The 21,609-nt window shown below is 41.0% G+C and overlaps 1 long non-coding RNA gene across 1 annotated transcript; it reads right to left on the reverse strand.

The window, feature by feature from the left end:
- Positions 1–478: 478 nt before the first annotated feature.
- Positions 479–8,725, reverse strand: LOC132638457 (uncharacterized). Its single transcript, XR_009581743.1, has 3 exons — positions 8,007–8,725; positions 1,849–1,900; positions 479–750 (listed from the first exon to the last, which is right to left on the reverse strand). It is a non-coding gene; the product is annotated as an uncharacterized LOC132638457 (long non-coding RNA).
- Between the last annotated feature and the right edge of the window lie 12,884 nt (positions 8,726–21,609).

Consider the following 21,609-nt stretch of genomic DNA (forward strand, 5'->3'; position numbering starts at 1 on the left):
TATACTGATCATAAGAGTCTTCAGTACATCTTTATGCAGAAGGACTTGAACTTGCGTCAAAGACGATGGTTGGAGAGGTTAAAAGATTATGATGTGGATATTTTGTATCATCTCGGGAAGGCTAATGTAGTAGCCGATGCCCTCAGTCATAAATCTATGGGTAGCTTGTCTCACATGTCGCCAGAGAGAAGAGAAATGGTCCGTGAGGTTTATCGATTGGCTAGCCTCGGAGTTCGATTGCTAGATTCAAGTGATGCAGGAGTTACTGTTCAAGACATAACGATATCATCCTTGGTAGTATAGATAAAGGAGCGTCAATATAAGGATCCGGTTCTAGTTCATTACCGATGTCACACCCTGATCTTACTAGGGTGTGATGGGCACCCGACCCCATATTCGGAGCCGAGCGAACCCGCTGACTCTTATTACATACATAATCTCTTTGGACCTTTAAGTCAAATAAGAATGAAGCACATAGTAAAGCCTTCAGAAACTTTTCTTTCATCGTACTCAAATCAAGTATAATTTGTAATTATAATGGATCTGTAACATAATACTATAAGACACATCGGCTGATGGAGCCGCTTACAAACTGACATTCTATGCCCACGACTCTGTCTGCAAAGTCTCTAACTTCAACCAGAAATCATAACATATATACTCCGACTCGGCAACACTCCGAAAGGAAGTGGAGCTCGCCAATCCAGCTGAAACATCTTCTAGCAACGTCCTTTACTCATCTGGGTGTACCTGCATGGCATGAAACGCAGCGTCCACAGGAAGGGACGTCAGTACGAGTAATGTACCGAGTATGTAAGGCATGAATAGTAACATACGAGGGATACATAGCATGAATAAAGACACGAAGGAAATGTAGAGCATATCGTGAGATAAAAGAGCAACCTGTACATATGAGTGCCTTTTGGCGGGTACCATGCATGCTTAGTGCTGCGGAACGTGCAGCCCGATCCATATATACATATATTATATTGCTGCGGAACGTGCAGCCCGATCCATTTATATATTATATTGTTGCGGAACATGCAGCCCGATCCATTTATATATTATATTGCTGCGGAACGTGCAGCCCGATCCATTTATCCATATATCCCGCGTCCGGGACGATATCATATTATACCAACTGATCAGGTGGCTATGCGTCTATAGCGCCTCACCTTTCCCCTTACCCCATATACATATACATATATCATGTTCATGTATCATATACATATATCATATAAGCAGCATGCAGGAGAGCCCAAAGAATGTTATGTCTCTATCAGAATGACGTAAGATCGGTAACCTCCGAATATATTATGGAATAATCTTCATGGCTTTGTCTCACCTTGAAGGAACAATTATTATAAGGTGAGACTAGCAACGAATAACAGCGTTAAGAGAACATAGAATAAGATCATAAATCTTATAAGGCGCCGCTTCATATACATATGCACATAGAACAATTTTTTTTTTTAAAACTCGATGGGTACGTACATAAATCGACACTTGAGAGTCATAAACACGTTTCAAGTCAATCCGAGTTAGTATGAAAAAGTTATGGACGTTTTAGTACAGAACCTTCTATGAACGTTTCAGAAGCTATTTTTGGAAAATCAAAGCAATAATCATATCAAGTACTTTTTGAATATCGCTTTGGATCAAATCAACACAGAACTTTTGGAACCACACACCCGTATCAAGACATAGCAAAATAGTTTTTCGAAAGTCAAGAACATTAGCCATCCTAGCGGCTCTAAGAATAGGAGGTTCTTTGAAATCATACATATACTTTGTCTGTTTGTTTCACAAAGATCATGCAAAAAGAAGGAAAGGGTAAGCCTTACATACCTTGCCCGCTTCCTAAGCTAATCCGAACTTAAGTCTTTGGCTTTCGCAAGATCTACAACAATATTAATAGATACCAACATTAGCTATAGATACTCAGAAGTCCAATCCTAAACTAGCACTTCATTTACAGAAATTTCGGCAGCATTTCCCCTGTAAATACAACCAACCCTGAGAATCCAACTCGGCCAAATTATCAACAACAATCTGAGAATTCAACTCGGCCAAATTATCAACAACAATACGAACAACCACACTAACAACTTCAACAATTAATTCAAAATGCATTCTAACGTTAGTAACTCCTTTTACATAATCCGATGACATTTCATTTACATTCAATTTAGTCACATACAATCCCAAGTTTCAATTTAAACTCTTTTATATTTTACCGAAAATCGGGCAGCATCTCCATTGTTTATATGCCTAGCCCGAGATTCCAACTAAACAACCAACAACATCAACAACAATACCAATAATATTAACATCATTTTCAATACCGACGTATGCCATAAAATAGCCCGCACACTGTTTTCTAAATTTCTCAACCAACCAAATTTGCGATATAGCTATTTCATAATTTTATTTCCGCAAAGACGTCGAAGTTAATACCAATAACATCAATACTTACATCCTACAAGATAAATAAATAAATATACATTTTATCCAAAATTCTCCTCACGCCTCAAACCATAATCCAACCACACCGATAAACGAATTTATCACACTATTTTCTCCGTTCTAGTTCGTTAAAACTCTAAATAAACTTGCTAGCAATGAAAAGGAACCTTAATCTTACCTCAATTGTGCAGCCACCACGTCCACCCTCTTCTTTTTGGTTGATTTTTAGTTCAAATTGAAGACAACGCGACGTACAACACTTTTCTTTTCATGAGCTTCAGGATTCGGGGCTCAGATTTCGATCAAAATTGGTTTTTCTTCTCCAAGACTCTTTTTCTCTCTCTTTCCAGAATTTTCTCGGTGTTTTGGTCTGAAAAATGAGGAGAAAGGGCTGAAATCTCATTTAAATAGGCATGGGTCATGGGCCTAACCCGGTTGGGCCCGGATTGGGCCTAGCCCACTGACCTTTCTCCCTTAAAAAGTCCATATCTCCTTATCCTGACTTTGCCTGTGGACCCACGACCTATGGTTGGAAAGATAATTCAATTATCTACAACTTTCATTCTGGGAGATGTCCCAAATTCTCAAACACTGATGGGGTTATGGCCTCCCGAAGTTAGATCACCCAAAAACGTAACTTAAAAATATTTGTTTGGAGGGCTTCCACTTTGATATGGCTCATGGGTTCTTCTTGAGTTGTGCTTAACTTCACATATGTGGTTCATATAACTTGTCACGTGTTCCTAAAAAAAATCTCGATGTGTGGGCCCCACCTCCGCTTACGACTAATCCGACGTGCAAAAATACGAAATATAATACTATCAACGTGAGTTTAAATTATGTAGTAACAACGTGATTGTCAATGTCTGAGGAAGCATGTGTCACGCTCAGGCTCTGAAAATGCAGGGTATAACAACCGAGATACAACCCCTCAGAAAGGAAAGACACCTTTTGTGATCACAGGTGATGGATTACTCAGGTATCGAGGTAGATTGTGTGTCCCTAGTGTTGCAGAACTCCATCAGCAAGTCATAGGAGAGGCACATTACTCCCGCTATTCTATTCATCCAGGCTCAACAAAGATGTACCCTGATCTCAAGGAGGTTTATTGGTGGGATGGTATGAAAAGAGATATAGCAGAATTTGTCGCTCAGTGTCTAAATTGTCAGCAAGTCAAAATGGATCACCAGAAGCCTGGAGGTCTATTGCAGTCTATGGAGATTCCGACATAGAAGTGGGAGGTAATTAATATGGACTTTATTACAGGGTTACCCCGTACTCAGCGGAAGTGTGATTCGATATGTGTCATAGTTGATAGGCTCACAATGTCCGCTCATTTTCTGCCTGTCAGAACTACTTATGCAGTCGAGGATTATGCGAGGGTTTATCTTAGAGAGATTGTACGACTCCATGGTATTCCTTCTGCCATCATTTCAAATAGGGGAGCACAGTTCACAGCCATATTCTAGAAGTCTTTTCAGCAGGGATTGGGGACTCAGGTGAGTCTTAGCACCGCATTTCACTCGCAGACAGATGGGCAAGCAGAGCGTACTATACAGACCCTTGGGGATATGCTTAGGGCTTGTGTGCTTGACTCTCAGGGCAACTGGAGGATCATTTTCCTCTTATTGAGTTCGCATATAATAACAGTTATCATTCCAGTATTCAACTGGCCCCTTATGAGGCCTTATATAGGCGGAGGTGTAGATCGCCCATAGGATGGTTTGCTATTGGGGAGAATCAGTTAGTAGGCCTAGAATTAATTAAGCAAGCGGTTGATAAAGTGAAGGTGATTAGAGAGAGATTGCTAACATCCCAGAGCCGACAGAAATCCTATGCGGATAATCGACGACGCAAGCTAGAGTTTGAGATAGACAACTGGGTGTTCCTGAAAGTTTCGCCTATGAAGGGAGTGATAAGGTTTGGTAAGAAGGGCAAGTTGAGTCCTCGATATATTGGGCCATATAAGATCATTCGTATAGTGGGTATAGTGGCTTATGAGCTAGAATTGCCTTTGGAGTTAGAGTCGGTACATCTGGTATTTCATGTATCTATGCTTCGTAAGTGTACCAGAGATCCTTCAAGAGTTGTACCAGTGAATGATATCCAGGCGATCGAGCAGTTATCGTACGAAGAGATTCCAGTGGCTATATTGGACAGACAGGTCCATCGGCTGCGAACCAAGGGGGTAGCCTCCGTTAAAGTCTTGCGGAGAAATAAGACTATTGAAGAAATGACTTTGGAGGCGGAAGAAGCGATAAAGATTAAGTACCCGCATTTGTTCCCAGCAGTACAGGAGGTGCAGTCAGAGGCATCACTTTTCTCAGGTATTATTTCATTTCAGTTATCGTGATGGGTCATGTGAGGCCCTAGCATTGTATGTTATAGTATGTGGCCTTGTGAGGCATTGTTTTGGGTTGTTGTGTATAGGACAGATTGGTATAAGTATAGGGGAAACTATGCCGAAATTTTTATAACCCAGGAATGTTCGAACATTCGAGGACAAATGTTCCTAAGGGGAAAAGAATGTTACACCCCTCGTTTTCGTAGTGGTAGAAATTATGATTTCCTAGTTGGTTATGCCTTGGGAATTGAGCCCCGAGCCTGAGTTTTGAAGATAGAAAGCATCCTACCCCGTGTGCAATGGTACCAGCAGGAATTCCTGGTGAACTACGGGGTTAGAAGTTGAACGAATCGAATCGACGCGACCTGAACTGATTTGGAAAAGTCTGCAGACACCAGTCAAGATCGACGGGTCGTCAAACTTGTCAACGGGCCGTCGTTGTGCGGCGTCGACAGGGTTCCGCAGCCTTGCATTCTGCAGGCGCAAAACAACGAGCACGTCGATGGTTGGTCGACCGGCTCGTCGAACCGGACCACTGAAGCATTTAATTCTCCGAGTATAAATACATGGTCCACGACTTTATGTCTTATTTCTCTTATTCCCAGATCAGAAAACCTTAATATTTTTCTCTCCCAACATTTTTGGCATAATAGTAAAGATTTGACAAGACCCGGACCCCGTAAACCCGAGCTTGTGACGAAGAAGGTTGTTTCTAGGGTTTCTCCAAGAAATGGAAGCTTAGGGAGTTGAAGTTAAAGTGATTCTTAGGATTCTTGACCCCTCAAGGTATGTAAATGATTTATACCCTTGTATTTAAGTTAGTTTCTAAGATTTTGGTGGTTCATGTAAAGAGAAGATAGCTATGAAAGTGAAAAGTCAATGAAAGGTTAAATAGTGCTTTTGGGGTTATGTCAAGAGATGATTGAGGGATGTGTTTGGGTATGTCTTGTTATGAGAGTGTGGCCATTAATGTTATCCTTGATATTGTAGTTGAGATTGGGTGGAATTAAGAGTTGAGGGTTTCTACGTTTTCAAGGGATATGTTATCCATAGTTGTTAAGCCCTTTTGTAATTATAATGATTAGTGAGTAAGGTGAATAGCCTAATTAAGGCCTATGCTATCTTAATTGTAGACTTATGAGTTCAAGGAATAAGAGTTGGACGATTGAATATATCTCCAGGTATGATAAGGTTGTCCCTTCTTTTCTTTGGCATGATCCTATGATATGAACCGATAACGATTAAGAGAGTTTCTATATTACTCTATTATTATAAGTACTAAGAGAGATACAGTTTTGATGTTCCCGTACCCCGGCTATGATATTTCCCCATATACAGATCTTGTGATTTCCTGTCCTAGTAGTATGAGTTCAGTAAGGCCCATGAGAGGCAAATTGTTATTATATTGTTTGAAAATCCTGTTGTTCAGTTCTACTTGTACTATGCATTCAATTCCAGTTCTTAGGGGTACAGTGAAAGGAACACTTGACAGGGGGTGAGTGTGTGACCTATGATATTACGTTTTAAATGTGAAAGGCACGCTTGACTGGGGGTGAAGGTGTGGCCTATGAGTGGTCCATGAGTGGCCTATGATGTTGGAGTATATACATGAGGAAGGCACACTTGACAGGGGGTGAAGGTGTGGCCTGTGATGTGACAATGAAGTGTGTACCTACTATATACATATATATACATGTCCATACTTCCCAACATACATATTCAGTCAAAAGCAGACATATACTAGTTCATACAGATTTATGCAGATAGTCATTTCAGCTTATGAGTTCAGATCTTATTCATGATTTCTATATATATATGTATATGTTGTCTTTATGCCTTACATACTCAGTACATTATCCGTACTGACTCCCCGTTGCTCGGGGGGCTGCGTTCACGCCCGCAAGTACAGGTAGACAGGGAGGTGGTCCAACTTAGTAGGACCCTTATCCAGCAGAGATCAGTGCACTCCATTTGATCCGGAGTTGCAGTATATTTTGGTAGGCCTTCCTTTTGAGATGTATATAGATGGGTACGACGGGGCCCTGTCCCGTCCTTTCTACAACTTTATTCCAGTAGAGGTCTGTAGACAGTTGTATGTAGTAGTCAGATGATGTAGCCTTGTAGGCTTCTATTCTTTTGTGTACAGTATATGTAGAAACCTAGTAGGCTTGCACTGTTCTTCCGCATGTTGTGTATGTATATGCAGATTGTATAGGGTCTTGATGTTCCCTTTTTAGGAGATCAGTTTATGCCATTGTGGGCCCTTGATGATTAGTAAGATGTAGTTCTGAGAATAGGGGCGTTTGGTCTCTAGAGGTCAGACCCCTTGTCACGGCTCATCGTTTTGGGTCGTGACACCTAATTCCACTTTAATCTTAATATTAGTTGACAATACAAACAAACCGTTGATTTATCTTGTCTTAACTCTGTTCTATGTGAGCAAAGATCATTTAAGAGGGAAGGAAAGGAAAAATAAAATAATCTAGTGTTATACCTTCAAAGGATCAACAAATTGGTTTAACTCACACCTGAGTATTTATTTATTTTTTTAAAGAAGAGAACACACAAGGAGTTGCGTCAAAACCAATTTGTTAAGTTTAAACATTCATAGTTAAGATGACTTTGACGAAAGACTTTACTTCACAAGGGAGGGTAGTTCATGACTGACTAGCAAAAGTATGTGACTTCTAACTTTAATCACAAGCACATATTACAAGTAAGCTATCCATATTCATCTAAATTAGCACATAGACTGCCTCATCTCCTTTAAAACAACACCTAGGAGCTGAGTAGAGGAAAATAAGTTGAACTTCCCTAGGTTGATTCTACTTAGGATTATAATTAATAAACCAACATGACATTCAAGAAGGAAGGAAAAGGAAAAGCGGTTTTTCAAAGTACTTCAAACACACCCCTTCACAGTAAACATAGAACCTTAGGATCACATGAACAAGTAAAGCCAATAGGAGGTTCAAGCAGCCTAATTCCTAAATGAGTTCCAACACAAGCATTCACATTAATTCTACTATATTTACCTCAAACAAATCCATAAGTTAAGCGCAAAACTAAATAAGGCAACTCCTTAGCAGTAGGAACCACCATTAACAAGTATCAATCATAAACCAACTTAAATAATATAAATACAGTTAGACTAGGCAAAACTATAAATAACAAAATAAAATGAATAAGGAATTACCTTTTATGTGCGCAGCCAGGAAAAGAACGAACTTGGGAGCTTTTTGTGCTTCCAACCTCAACAACTCAGCCACACACGAAAATAAATGAAGTAAGAAAAATACTTTAACTGAGAAAAACCCTAACTATTTCAGTCTAGGTTTTTTTTTTTTAAATCCTTTTACTAAGAAGCTTTTGAAAAATCTAAATTTTACCAACTTCTTCAACTCTCAAATTTTCCCTATTTTTTATCACACTATTTTTTCCTCTTTTTTCCGACTTCTATTTTTGTGAGAGTGGGGTTCTATTATAGAACCCCAAAGATCAACCAAAACCAACAACAAACGATGTGGGATAAACCCTTCTCAAGACCTAAAAACTCAGTAAACAACAATCAACGTCCCAGATCTAAGAGCGTAGCCAAACATGCGGTCAGATCTGACCCAACAACCATGAACCAATAGAAAAAATGTGATAAAATAACTTAAAGCAAAAGAAAATCACGATTTTAACTACAAATCTAAAAAATAAAGAGTAAAAGAGATTTTATTACCATATTCGAGCAAAAGGACATGAGATCAAGTAAAACTTTAAATGCTTTTACTAGAACAAAATAGCTGTACTTGTCAGCCCAGCTCTATGATATTGCCATTTTTGGCAGAGAGAGACAAGGGAAAATCATGGCGGCTGCTAGGGTTTCACGAGAAAGGGACGAGTGAGAAGTGGGTAAGGTGGGAGGGGTTTAATTGAAAAAGGAAAAAATGAAAAATAAGAAGGGGTATACCCCTCTTATCTGTTTTAAAAGAATTGGGCTGGGTCTCAGCCTGGCCTTGGTCTGGACTCGGTCCAAATCCCGAATATTAATTAAAAGGGCCTAAGTGTATATGTATACACCAATTGCGCGCGCGCACACACACACACATGTGTGTGTGTGTGTGTGTGTACTTGGTCTATACATATGTATATCTAGTACATAAAAAAAAAATATTAAAATTGATGAAGTTTTAATTATAGGAAAAATTAGTCCATAATTATTTTATTAAAATAATTTAAAAGTCGACCAAATTGTTAATGGGCCTAAAATGTCCTTAATTAATTAACCTAGCATGATTATTTCAATTATGGCCTTTTTGGCCTAATTAGCAAATTTTGAAATTAAATTAAACTGGTTATTTCAAATAAAACATTAACAGGCTAATTTTGCAAAAAATAACTCTAATTCCTTTAAATCATGAAATAATTAATTTAATTGTGGCCAGGGCAAAATATTTAATATAAAAAGGATCAATTTTCAATAATTATCATTTAATTAATTAATTAATTATCCTAATTAAAACAGTTATGGGAAATCATGCCTATATTTTGACAAATTATATAAAAATCAGAATTTTAAAGGGTTAAATAGTTAATTAAATTATTTAAATTACTCAAACTTCATGGATTAAAAGGAAATAAATTATTTGTAAAATTTTGATTTCTTGATAATTAAATAATTAAATAAATAAAAACCTTTTTTTTTTAATTAATTAATTAAATTTAACAGTGTTACACCCCGCACTTTCGGTGTTACACCCCGCACTTTCAGTGTTACACCCCGTACCTCGGAGAAGCACTGGTTAAATTTGAATGTAAGTGTGTCGAGCTATGGCTAGGTAAAACAACTTTGGAGTGTGAGGAACAAAGCATTATTAAGTATATTGTTTAAGTAAAGGATGAATTATGATCTTGTAAGTCGTAACCGGGAAGGACAACCTTGGAACCAAAGGAAATGACCATTGTCAAGTATGATTAGTGATAAATATCATGTATGGAGAGTTTCGGAAGATTTCGGGATCAAGCAAATCGAAGAAAATAAGTTTGACAAAAATTTGGAAAAAGTTGGCAGGATTTTGGGCAGATTTTTAGTCAATTTTGGAGGGGTGTATCTCCTAGTATATTAGGAATTTTTAGGTGTTTCAAAATCCCAAGATGAAGTTCGTCGAGTCTAGTTTCTAACGCAACAAACCGCTCGTCGATACGACGTCGGAGTAGAGAATTATGGACGTTACAAGTTAGGCGGATAGAGTAGGTCGCGCTGCTACAGTGATGCTACAGTGATGCCGACTTTGGCACACTATATAAGGGGAAAACCCCCATTTTTTCTTCACAAAAAATTTCCCAAATGCTCTACAGAGTTCATCAAACATATGAGAGCTTATATATCATATAAAAGTGAGGATTTTGGGTAATTTCAAGTTACGGAGTATTAATCGAGGTCCGGACAACGTATAGTTGCGCTTATAGTATCGTTTTGCGGTGGATTTTGGCTTGGATTCAAGATGGATATTGGAGATATTATTGTTCTAACAAGGAAAAGGTATGAATCTCTCTTTATTGGTATTAATTTCGGCTTCTTTACCGAAATAAAGTTATTAAATAGTCGTATCACAAGTTGGTTAGTTGAGAAATTTAGAAAATATCGTGTGAGATGTTTAAGGAAATATATTGGTATGGTTAATAGTGTTGATGATGTTGGTATTGTTGTTGTTGATTGGTTGTTGATATTATGATTTCGGGCTAGGCATATAAACAGGGGAGATGCTGCCCGAATTTCGACAGAATCTAAAAGGATTTTAATTAAAGGTTTGAGACAAGTGCATGATCGCGAGCCTAACAATAGTATGAATTTTTTTATATGTAGATTGCGAGTCAGGAAGTAAGTTGGAAGTCGAGAAATTATCTTCTAGGTATGTTAAGGCTAGTCCCTTTCTTCTAAAGGCATGATTCCTTTCTTATGAATCCAATAGGTGTTTTCCAAATGTCCCATGATCCCTCCATGTGAATCCATAAATGTTTTCCAAGAATATTATTATTCTCAAAAGCTAGAGATTCATGATTCATGGAGTTCTTATGATGCTAAAGATAAACGTGTTTTGTGATGACGATGATCCTATTTCTAGAAACTCCTATGTTATAATTCTTTACATATGTTTCATAACCTCCTTACTTCCAAAAGTTAGAGTTCATGATTCAAAGGCATGACTTTTTTCTTGATAATCCATAAATGTTTTCCAAAATGTCCCTATTTTTCGAGTCAAAGAATTATGATTCTATAAGCTTTTATGACAACAACAACGGACATGTTTTTACAATGTTAATGACGACGCTAAAGATGATAATGTTTCTATGATGGTTACGACGATGATGATGATGATTTCATGTTTAAAAGTCCCAAGCTTATGATTTCAATGTGAATATGAGAATGTTGAGTTATTTTCGTGATTTTCTTGATTTTTATTCATTGTTGTTGATCTCGCCTTATAATAAAAGTTCCTTCAAGGTGAGATATAGCAGTGATGATTGCTCCATAACATAAATCGGAGGTTACCGAACTTACGTCACTCCGATAGAGTCATAGCTTTTATTTGGCTCTCATGCATGCTTTATATATATATGTATGTATTTTCTCACACCGCGCCGCGCTATAGTCGGCCGGACATGGCACGTAGATATGCATACCACTGCTGTGGGCATGTTATGATATTGCCCCGGACGCGGGCTAATGATGATAACAGAGCCTCAATGACCGGGCATGATACTATATATATGACATCGAGCCTCAATGGCCGGGCATGATACTATATATATGACACCGAGCCTTAATGGCCAGGCATGATACTATATATATGACACCGAGCCTTAATGGCCGGGCATGGTACTATGTATATGTATAAAATGTTTGTTTTAAGGCTAAGCATGCATAACATCCGCCTTATGAGGCATCCAGATGTATAGGTTATCTCTCATATTCCATGTTACCTTTCATATCTATATTATGTTGTTATTCATGCCTTACATACTCAGTACATTATTCGTACTGACGTCCCTTCTTGTGGACGTTGCGTTCATGCCCGCAGGTAGGCAGAGACACGGATCAGACCCGTAGGTCTTCTATCAGCGGATTCTCAGGAGCACTCCACTTTCTTTGGAGCTGCAGTCTATTTGGTATTGTCCTTATGATAATTTGTATTCCATGTAGAGGCTCGTAGACGTGTGTGTACAGTTAGATGTTTTGTAGCTCCACCGTTCATATTGTGGTATAATATATTGGTGGCCTTGTCGGCCTTATTTTGAGCTCTTGATACTTTACTGTTAGGCTTGCTGGCTTTATGATATACGTTGTGTTGTGGCGACCTTGTCGGTCTGCATATGTACATATGTGTTGAATGATCGGATATTCCTATGTTGGGCCTTTTCTGCGTGCAGGTGTTCTTTGAGTTATGGTTTATAATGTTCAAAGTAACGGATAAGTCAGGTGGTTCTCGACCTACGGGTCGGAGCCCGTCATACTCCTGGTAGAGGTGTGACAAACAGAATCTCATAAAATATCATGAAAATACTCATTAGTTTCTAAATAAATTTATGATGCATGAAAATCCCTTTTATCAATTTAAGGGAGTGAAATATTGACTTGGAGAATTTATAAGAATCATTTAAATCTTTCAAGATGCCCAACTCACCTTATTTATTATCCGGGGACTCTGAGTGATTGAAATAAATTACGGGAGGTCAAAATTAGCCAACAACTGCCCCTTCGATATTTGAGGATGGCGGGACCATCCCTGAGCAACGAAATTTGACTAACCCTAACTTTTGACTAACCCGGCTCATTTTACCCTTTGTCTCCATGCAATTTTGTTACATCTTGGAAATTTCGTGTCGTTTGCTGTAATGACCCGTCCGGTCGTTATTTAATATTTCGCCAAACCATGCCCAATCTAGGTCGAGGATTGTAAATAATAAGTTCCATGATGTGTTTTAAGAGTTAAGAGTGGGAAAAATCAATTTCGAAAGGATTTAGAAATTTCGGGCCAGAAAATAAAGCGGACCGCGACGCGGAACAGTAGCCCGAATTTCTGTACTTAGTCTATTTTGCTATCCCTTTTCAACAAAAGACTCTCAAGGGCTGCTCCTAGGGTTCCTCATGAAAGAAAAACCATGGACTCCAAGAAAAAAGAAACCCTTCTAATTTCTTTTCCACCCTTCCCTATGAACATTGTCGCTTATGGAATCGGATAAAGGCTAAGCCGACGAGAAATTCTTGGAGATTCAAAAATTTGTTAGTCAAAGAGGTAGGTTATGGTTTACTTTAGTTAGACTTTGATTAGCGAATCATATATACACTTAGAGTTGACGGGAGAATGCATGCTTAGGTCTTCGAACACGGAGTTTGGATGAACTGACTTGTTAATATGACTAAAATATGGTATAATTATGGCTATAATAATAATTATTATTTAGTTTAATAGGAAGTGATGTCGTCGCTAAGGAGATACCTCGCATTTACTTTTATGCAACCCTAGAAGGGGGTAAATTCCGTCTGTATGTCCTGTTTTGTTGAACGTTCATAAGGTTGGTTCCTTGAATAAGAGGTCATATTAAAAGAATTATATTGAGTTGGGTTGACATTACGCTCATCAAGGGCTGGAATTATGATTAATTTGTCATGTAGTATCGTGCATTGCACTGCATGGTTTATGCGGAGATACAGGTAACAGGAAAGGCTGAGTATGGGCATTGTGTTATTTGCCTTTGTGGCCATTGAGTTGAGTACATGAATTACCTATATGTATATGATTTGGATCCGCGACTGAGGTTCGTTCAGGGGCGGAGATTTGTGCTCGGGTCTGAGTACATGAATTACATTACTCATTTATTTCATGTGTGTTGTCGAGAGTCTGGTGGAGAGGGGGTTACACAAGGTAAGTGTAATGTTGGTTGTCAGATAGTGATTTATTTTCTTGGATACATTGTATTATAGTAGTAATGTGAGTAGGTGAACTCTTTTAACAACAAGGGTAAAAGTATAGCATACGGTGAGTGGGAGAGCGAGAGTTACTAGGTTGGATGAAGGTAGGGAATGGTTATGATTTAGTAGAATACCTTATATTTTGGAAATAAAAGAAGTGAGCTTCGAGAGTAACAAGGTATGGAGGCGATGTTGTAGTAATCTTTATTTAGAATTTTGAGGTTCATTGACTTAATTGCTTATCTCATTGACTTTATATTGTGTTGCGTGAACTAATCTTAGTCGACCTATGATGCTTACCAGTATGTGTGGTGTACTGATACTACTCTTGCTACGCCCTTTCTGGGTATAGATGTGTTGCAGGTCTTAGCTTAAGTTTCGTCACGTGGATCTATCGGATATTCTCCTACAGCTTCGCCTATCTCACTTCCGGCGGAGGCTGTGTCATTTATTTTGTCTGCTTGTATTTTAGGAGCTCTTGTACCTGTCTAGACTAGATCCCGGGGAATTCTTTCGGATTTTTGTTGTATTTGAAGCGAGTCTGTAAGAGGTGTCTACTTTAAATTCTGTAAATTTTAAAGATAGTTGTCATATGTTTTAAGGGTTGGGTCGTGAAAGTTGGTATAAGAGCCTAGGTTACTGGTCTCACAAGTACAAGAGCAAATGTCTAGTAGAGTCTTGCAGAATGGTATGATGACGTCCGTACCCGTCCGCAAGAGGCTATAGGGCATCTAGAAGTTTCTCTTCATTCATTCTATCGTGCCACCCTAGTACATCGTCCCCTAGTTGGATCCAATTGGTATCTGGTCGATTCCAATTGCTATCTTGACGGGTTAATTGGTATCTGTCGATTCCAATTGGCGTCCCTCTATTTCGACTCAAGGAAGACCCTCCATAAGTAGGTGCGTAATTAATTGTGTGACCAAGTGAAAGTTCAGTAGTAATGTTGGTGTTGTAGACTGGTGATTATTCTGGGACCATTAGCGAAGTTAATAGCGCATTCATACTTACGTGCTAAGCAATTTAGTGAACCCCTACGCTATCTGGGCTGGAATACCGGAAAGAACAAAAATATTCAGTCACTGGCATTGTAGCACTGCTGTAGCTGTAGAGGGACTGCTACAGCGGGATCGCTATAGCGGGCCTAAAATTTCCGCCAGGGCCGCTATAGCGGCGCACTTACCGCTGTAGCGGTCAAGTGACCGCCACAGCGGTCGAGTGACCGCCACAGCGGTACCATTTGACCAATAGCCTCCTCCTTTCTCCCTTGTCTTGACAAGTTATGTAGTCCATCAACAAAACAAGAATAAATCAATTTCCAAGACAGATACATTCATAAAAACATCCGCCCAATGAGGGCAATTGTCTTACAAACGCCCTTAAACCGGGGCACCCGAACCAAAACAACAAAAATAAGGATTATCTAAACATGTCAAACACAATCAAAGCAATAAATTGTCTAAACATCAAAGCCCAACACGGGCAAATGATAACCAAAGCTGATAAAAGGGGAAGGGGGGGGGGGGGGGGGTAGGGAATCTCTTAACCACTCCTCGGCTAGTCGCCTCATTGCCACCATCTTCCGAGTCACTAGAGTCCTCGCTACCAAGTCCAAACTCGTTAAGGAAAGAGAACGGGGAGGCGTCTCTGGTAATCACCTTGGGAGGCTTCACCTTCGAGACTAAGGCCTTCAAGACACTCTTGATGCCCTTCCATATCTGCACAAACAGCTTGTCCCTAGCCTAGCTCTTTTTCTTCTTCTTGTCTAAATCCTCCCGGAGATCCACATGGGCCTGAGCCAAGGACCCATAGGCGCCCTGCAAGGCATCCACAGCCTCTCCCATCTTGGTCTGGGTCTCCATGTAACTCTTCATCTGCTCAGTAGTAAAATAGCTAGTACCCGCAGCACTGCTAGACGACCCGGCCTCCATAGAAGGCCGTGTAAACCCCATCATGGCTGCCCTTACCACAGCCATATCAGCCTCCATGCGCTCTAGAGTACTCAGGGTCTGTGACTGACCGCTCCCATCCAGTGGGCCACCGCTGTCCTCGCTGTCATTTGAGCAAGTCCTCATCCTCTTGCCCCTGCCCTATGACCCTTTGACCTTCAATGGCTCAAAGGAAACATCGCACTCCACATAGCGGTCCACATGCTCCGTGGACACCCCAGCATTACGGCAGAGATGGATAATCAGGGAGGGAAACATCAAGCTCGGCCCAGCCTTGGCTATAAAACCCCGCCACACCTCGATCACCTACATACGCACATTCACGGGCACACCATCCAGTATAAAACTCACCACGAGGGACCGTGGGTAAGTGACATCAGTAACATTGCTCGAGGGGCGAACCCATCGGGCAACGAGGTTTAGCCACCTCCGGGCCTTAGTACTAAAGTGTCAGCTCTTTATAGCCAATCATGAGACAACCCAAGTAGCCTTCTTTCTCTTTGATTCTCGTATTAACATCCTTGCCAGCCACGGTCTGTTACCTTCAACGTCCTTGGCCCGAAGCTCATCCTGTGGTGGGTTAGGCAGCCCGCGAACGGCTTTTATGGCCTCGGCACTCGCCTTCACTGCGACCCCCCGAATAGTAATCTGCGGCTGCAGGGCAGTCCAATCCACAGTGGGGAGCATAACATAAAACTAACTGACCTAGTTGCATCACTGAGCTCCTCAGCTAACTGGGCCCAACCAATACAATGTAGGGTCTAGTAAAATTCTGGGGCCATTTCTTTGACCCGGTCTATAATGAAATCCCTCTCATGAAGCAGACCCTTGGTCTGCTGCTCCATGAAACGCCGCTTGCAAGTGTTGTTAGGGAACCTAATATATGCGGGGGGAGCCGGGGGTAGTTGCCCTTGTTGTTGTTGTTATTGTTGATCCGTCATGATAAGTGAGAGAGTTAACCTGAAAAATTGAAAAACGGAGTTAGAATAGTGTGGCGTAAAGAATTAACGGTGATAGGCCATGCATGAAATAGTAGAAAAAGCTAAAAAATTCGATCCTGCCTGAAGCAGCTCCGCTGCGGGGTGGTATGGTCGATGCAGCGAAGCCGCTATAGTGGTAAGAGGGCCGCTACAATGGCCAAGGCATCACCATAGAGGTGCTTTATCGCTGTAGCAGGCTCGCTGTAGCAGGCTCGGTATAGTGAGCAGGTCACCGCTATAGCGGCCACCTCCCAGACTTGATGGGCCGCTCCCAGTGACGGTTCCATCGCTACAGTGGTACCGCTGTAGCGGTGGAAGAGCCGCCGCAGCAGTCCCACCTTCTCCAGTCTAAAAAACTCCTACCCCAACCCTGTTCCAAACCCAAAATTTGCACCATGGTTTCCCCGTTGTTGTCAAGGATCAAATAGTATGATCGCATGCATGAGTTTTATAACTTGTTCTACCCTATTTAAACTACCATAAATACCAAAATTTTGAGCAAGAACACCAAAATTTGCACCACTACAAATCGTCCCACCCCAACATAAAACTACCCCATATTTAGCAGATCTTCAGTATAAAGTGTTGCTAAGACATTCTGAACGTGAATTAACCCTCCATGATCTAAGGAACTACCCTCCCCAAGGACCAAAAACCCCTTTTTATCTAGAAAATCGAATTTCTTCCTAATGTAGCAAGTTAAGCAAGGATTTTTCTAAATAAATAGCCATATACAAGTTATAGGTTAGTAAAGGAGAGCATATACCTAGAAATGGGGGGAGATCTTCAAGCTTGGTAGGGGAAAAATAAAATTTTTGATATAGAAGAAACCTTTGCTTTTCAGATTTTGTGTAAGGATTTTGGTGAATAGTAAGGGGTAGGGTGGTTATAAGGGAGTGGGGAGGGAGATGAGGGGTTGAGAAATGAATAAGGGGGGATGAATTTTCGTAGGAAGTAGAGAGGTTTTCGGTTATGGGGGTATGAGGGAAGTGGGAGGGGTGAACTCAGTTCGCTCATACCCTTTTTTTTTTATTCTGCCCGATGATTTCTGCGGGAGGCGCTCGGACCGCTGCAGGGGTACCGCTATAGCGGTGGCAGTGAAACATTTTTCGTTTGTTTTGTTTCGTTAGTCCTTCATTTTTTCCCCATAGCAATGGCTCAAAACACTGTTCTCATAGGGTATGACCCAGGAAAGTGACCCTTACCTCACCCCACCCTTTCGGGGATGAACGGTAGTTTAATTGGTATGTGGTGTAACGACCCGTCCGGTCGTTATTTAATATTTCGCGAAACCATGCCCAATCTAGGTCGAGGATTGTAAATAATAAGATCCATGATGTGTTTTAAGAGTTAAGAGTGGGAAAAATCAATTTCGGAAGGATTTGGAAATTTCGGGCCAAAAAATAAAGCGGACCGCCATAGCGGTACCGCTATAGCGGCTTAGCAACCGCCACAGCGGTCCGCGCAGAACAGTAGCCCGAATTTCTGTACTTAGTCTATTTTTCTCTCCCTTTTCAATGAAAGACTCTGAAGGGTTGCTCCTAGGGTTCCTCATGCAAGAAAAACCATGGACCCTAAGAAAAAAGAAACCCTTCTAATTTCTTTTCCACCCTTCCCTACTAACATTCTCGCTCATGGAATCGAATAAAGGCTAAGTAGATGAGAATCAAATATCTATTCGTCAAAGAGGTAGGTTATGGTTTACTTTAGTTAGACTTTGATTAGCGAATCATATATACACTTAGAGTTGACGGGAGAATGCATGCTTAGGTCTTCGAACATGGAGTTTGGATGCACGGAATTGTTAGTATGACTAAAATATGGTATAATTATGGCTATAATAATAATGATTTAGTTTAATAGGAAGTGATGTTGTCGCTAAGGAGATACCTCGCGTTTACTTTTATGCAACCCTAGAAGGGGGTAAATTTTTTCTGTGTGTCCTATTTTGTTGAACGTTCATAAGGTTGTTTCCTTGGAAATAAGAGGTCGTATTAAAAGAATTATATTGAGTTGGGTTGAGATTACGCTCATCAAGGGCTGGAATTGTGATTGATTTGTCATGTAGTTTTGTGCATTGCATTGCATGGTTTATGCGGAGATACAGGTAATAGACAAGGCTGAGTATAGGCATTGTGTTATCTAGCTTTGTGGCCGTTGAGTTGAGTACATGAATTACATATATGTATATGATTTGGATACGCGACCGAGGTTCGTTCCGAGGCGGAGGTTTGTGCTTGGGTCCGAGGAGTATTCTGGAACGAGTAGTACATGGACACCATGGGTCCCCTGCAGGTCATGGCTACTGAGCAAATACATTAGTTAGCATGTATGTACAGTGTGTTTGGGCCCTGCATTGCATTTGTATTGCACTATATCTCATGATTTTATGTTATACATGTGTGTACTACTGTCGTTAACATTGCTCATTTATTTCATGTGTGTTGTTGAGAGTATGGTGGAGAGGGGTTACACAAGGTAAGTGTAGTGTTGGTTGTCAGATAGCTATTTATTTTCCTGGATATATTGTACGATAGTAGTAATGTGAATATGTGAACTCTTTTAACAACAAGGGTAAAAGCATAGCATACTGAGTGGGAGAGCGAGAGTCACTAGGTTGGATGAAGATAGGGAATGGTTATGATTTTGTAGAATACCTTATATTTTGGAAATAAACGAAGTGAACTTCGAGAGTAACAAGGTATGGGGGCGATGTTATAGAAATCTTTACTTAGAATTCTGCGGTTCATTGACTTAATTGCTTATCTTATTGACTTTATATTGTGTTGCGTGAACTAATCTTAGTCGACCTATGATGCTTACTAGCACGTGTGGTGTACTGATACTACTCTTGCTACGCCTTTTTTGGGTGTAGATGTGTTGCAGGTCTTAGCTGAAGTTTCGTCATGTGGACCTATCGGATATTCTCCTACAGCTTCGCCTATCTTACTTTCGGTGGAGGTTGTGCCATTTATTTTGTCTTCTTATATTTTAGGAGCTCTTGTACCTGTCTAGACTAGATCCCGGGGAATTCTTTCGGATTTTTGTTGTATTTGAAGTGATTTTGTAAGAAGTGTCTACTTTAAATTCTGTAAATTTTAAAGATAGTTGTCGTATGCTTTAAGAGTTAGGTTTATTGGTAATGGTTTTCCTACTAGGTTAGTAATATGGTAGGTGCCCGCACGACTCGTGGGTTGGGTCGTGAAAGTAGGTATCAGAGCCTAGGTTACCGGTCTCACAAGTACATGAGCAAATGTCTAGTAGAGTCTTGCAGAATGGTACGATGACGTCCGTACTCGTCCGCAAGAGGCTATAGGGCATCTAGAAGTTTCTCTTCATTCATTCTATCGTGCCACCTCAGTACGCCATCCCCTAGTTAGATCCAATTGGTATCTGGTCGATTCCAATTGCTATCTTGACGGGTTAATTGGTATCGGTCGATTCCAATTGGTGTCTCTCTATTTCGACTCAAGGAAGACCCTCCACAAGTAGGTGCGTAATTAATTGTGTGACCAAGTGAAAGTTCTGTAGTAATGTTGGTGTTGTAGACTGGTGATTATTCTGGGACCATTAGCGAAGTTAATAGCGCATTCATACTTGCGTGCTAAGCAATTTAGTGAACCCCTACGCGATCTGGGCTGGAATACCGGAAAGAACAAAAATATTCAGTCACTGGCACTGTAGCACCGCTGTAGCAGTACAGGGACTGCTATAGCGGGCCTCAGACCGCTATAGCGGGCCCAGAATTTCCGCCAGGGCCGCTATAGGGGCGTACTTACCGCTGTGGCAGTCAAGTGACCGCCACAGCGGTACAATTTGACCAGTAGCCTCCTCATTTCTCCCTTGTCTTGACAAGTTATGTAGTCCATCAACAAAACAAGAATAAATCGATTTCCAAGACAGATACATCCATAAAAACATCCGCCCAATGAGGGAAATTATCTTACGAGCGCCCTTAAACCGGGGCACCCGCACCAAAACAACAAAAACAAGGATTATCCAAACATGTATAACACAATCAAAGCAATAAATTGTCTAAACATCAAAACCCAACACGGGAAAATGATAACCAAAGCTGATTAAAGGGAGGGGGAGGGGGTAGGGAATCTCTAAACCGCTCGTCGGCTGGTCGCCTCATTGCCACCATCTTCCGAGTCACTAGAGTCCTCGCTACCAAGTGCGAACTCACTAAGGAAAGAGAAATGGGAGGCGTCTCTGGTAATCACCTTGGGAGGCTTCACCTTCGGGACTAAGGCCTTCAAGACACTCTTGATGCCCTTCCATATCTTCACAAACAGCTTTTCCCTAGTCTAGCTCTTTTCTTCTTCTTGTCTAAATCCTCCTGGAGATCCGCATGGGCCTGAGCCAAGGACCCGTAGGTTCCCTGCAAGGCATCCACAACCTCTCCCATCTTGGTGTGGGTCTCCATGTAACTCTTCATCTGCTCAGTAGTAAAATAGCTAGTACCCGCAGCACTGCTAGACGACCCGACCTCTATGGAAGGCCGTGCAAACCCCATCATGGCTGCCCTCACCGCAGCCATATCAGCCTCCATGCACTCTGGAGTACCCAGGGCCTGTGACCGACCGCTCCCATCCAGTGGGCCATCGCTGTCCTCGCTGTCATTTGAGCCAGTCCTCTTCCTCTTGCCCCTGCCCTGTGACCCTTTGACCTTCAATGGGTCAAAGGCAACATCACTCTCCACATAACGGTCCACATGCTCCGCGGACACCCCAGCATTACGACAGAGATGGGTAATCAGGGAGGGAAACATCAAGCTCGGCCCAGCCTTAGCTATAAAACCCCGCCACTCCTCGATCACCTGCATACCCACATTCACGGGCACACCATCCAGTATACTAGTCACCACGAGGGCCCGTGGGTAAGTGACATCAGTAATATTGCTCG

This window comes from Lycium barbarum, chromosome 4, assembly GCF_019175385.1.
Source record: "Lycium barbarum isolate Lr01 chromosome 4, ASM1917538v2, whole genome shotgun sequence".
NCBI classification, from domain to species: domain Eukaryota; kingdom Viridiplantae; phylum Streptophyta; class Magnoliopsida; order Solanales; family Solanaceae; genus Lycium; species Lycium barbarum.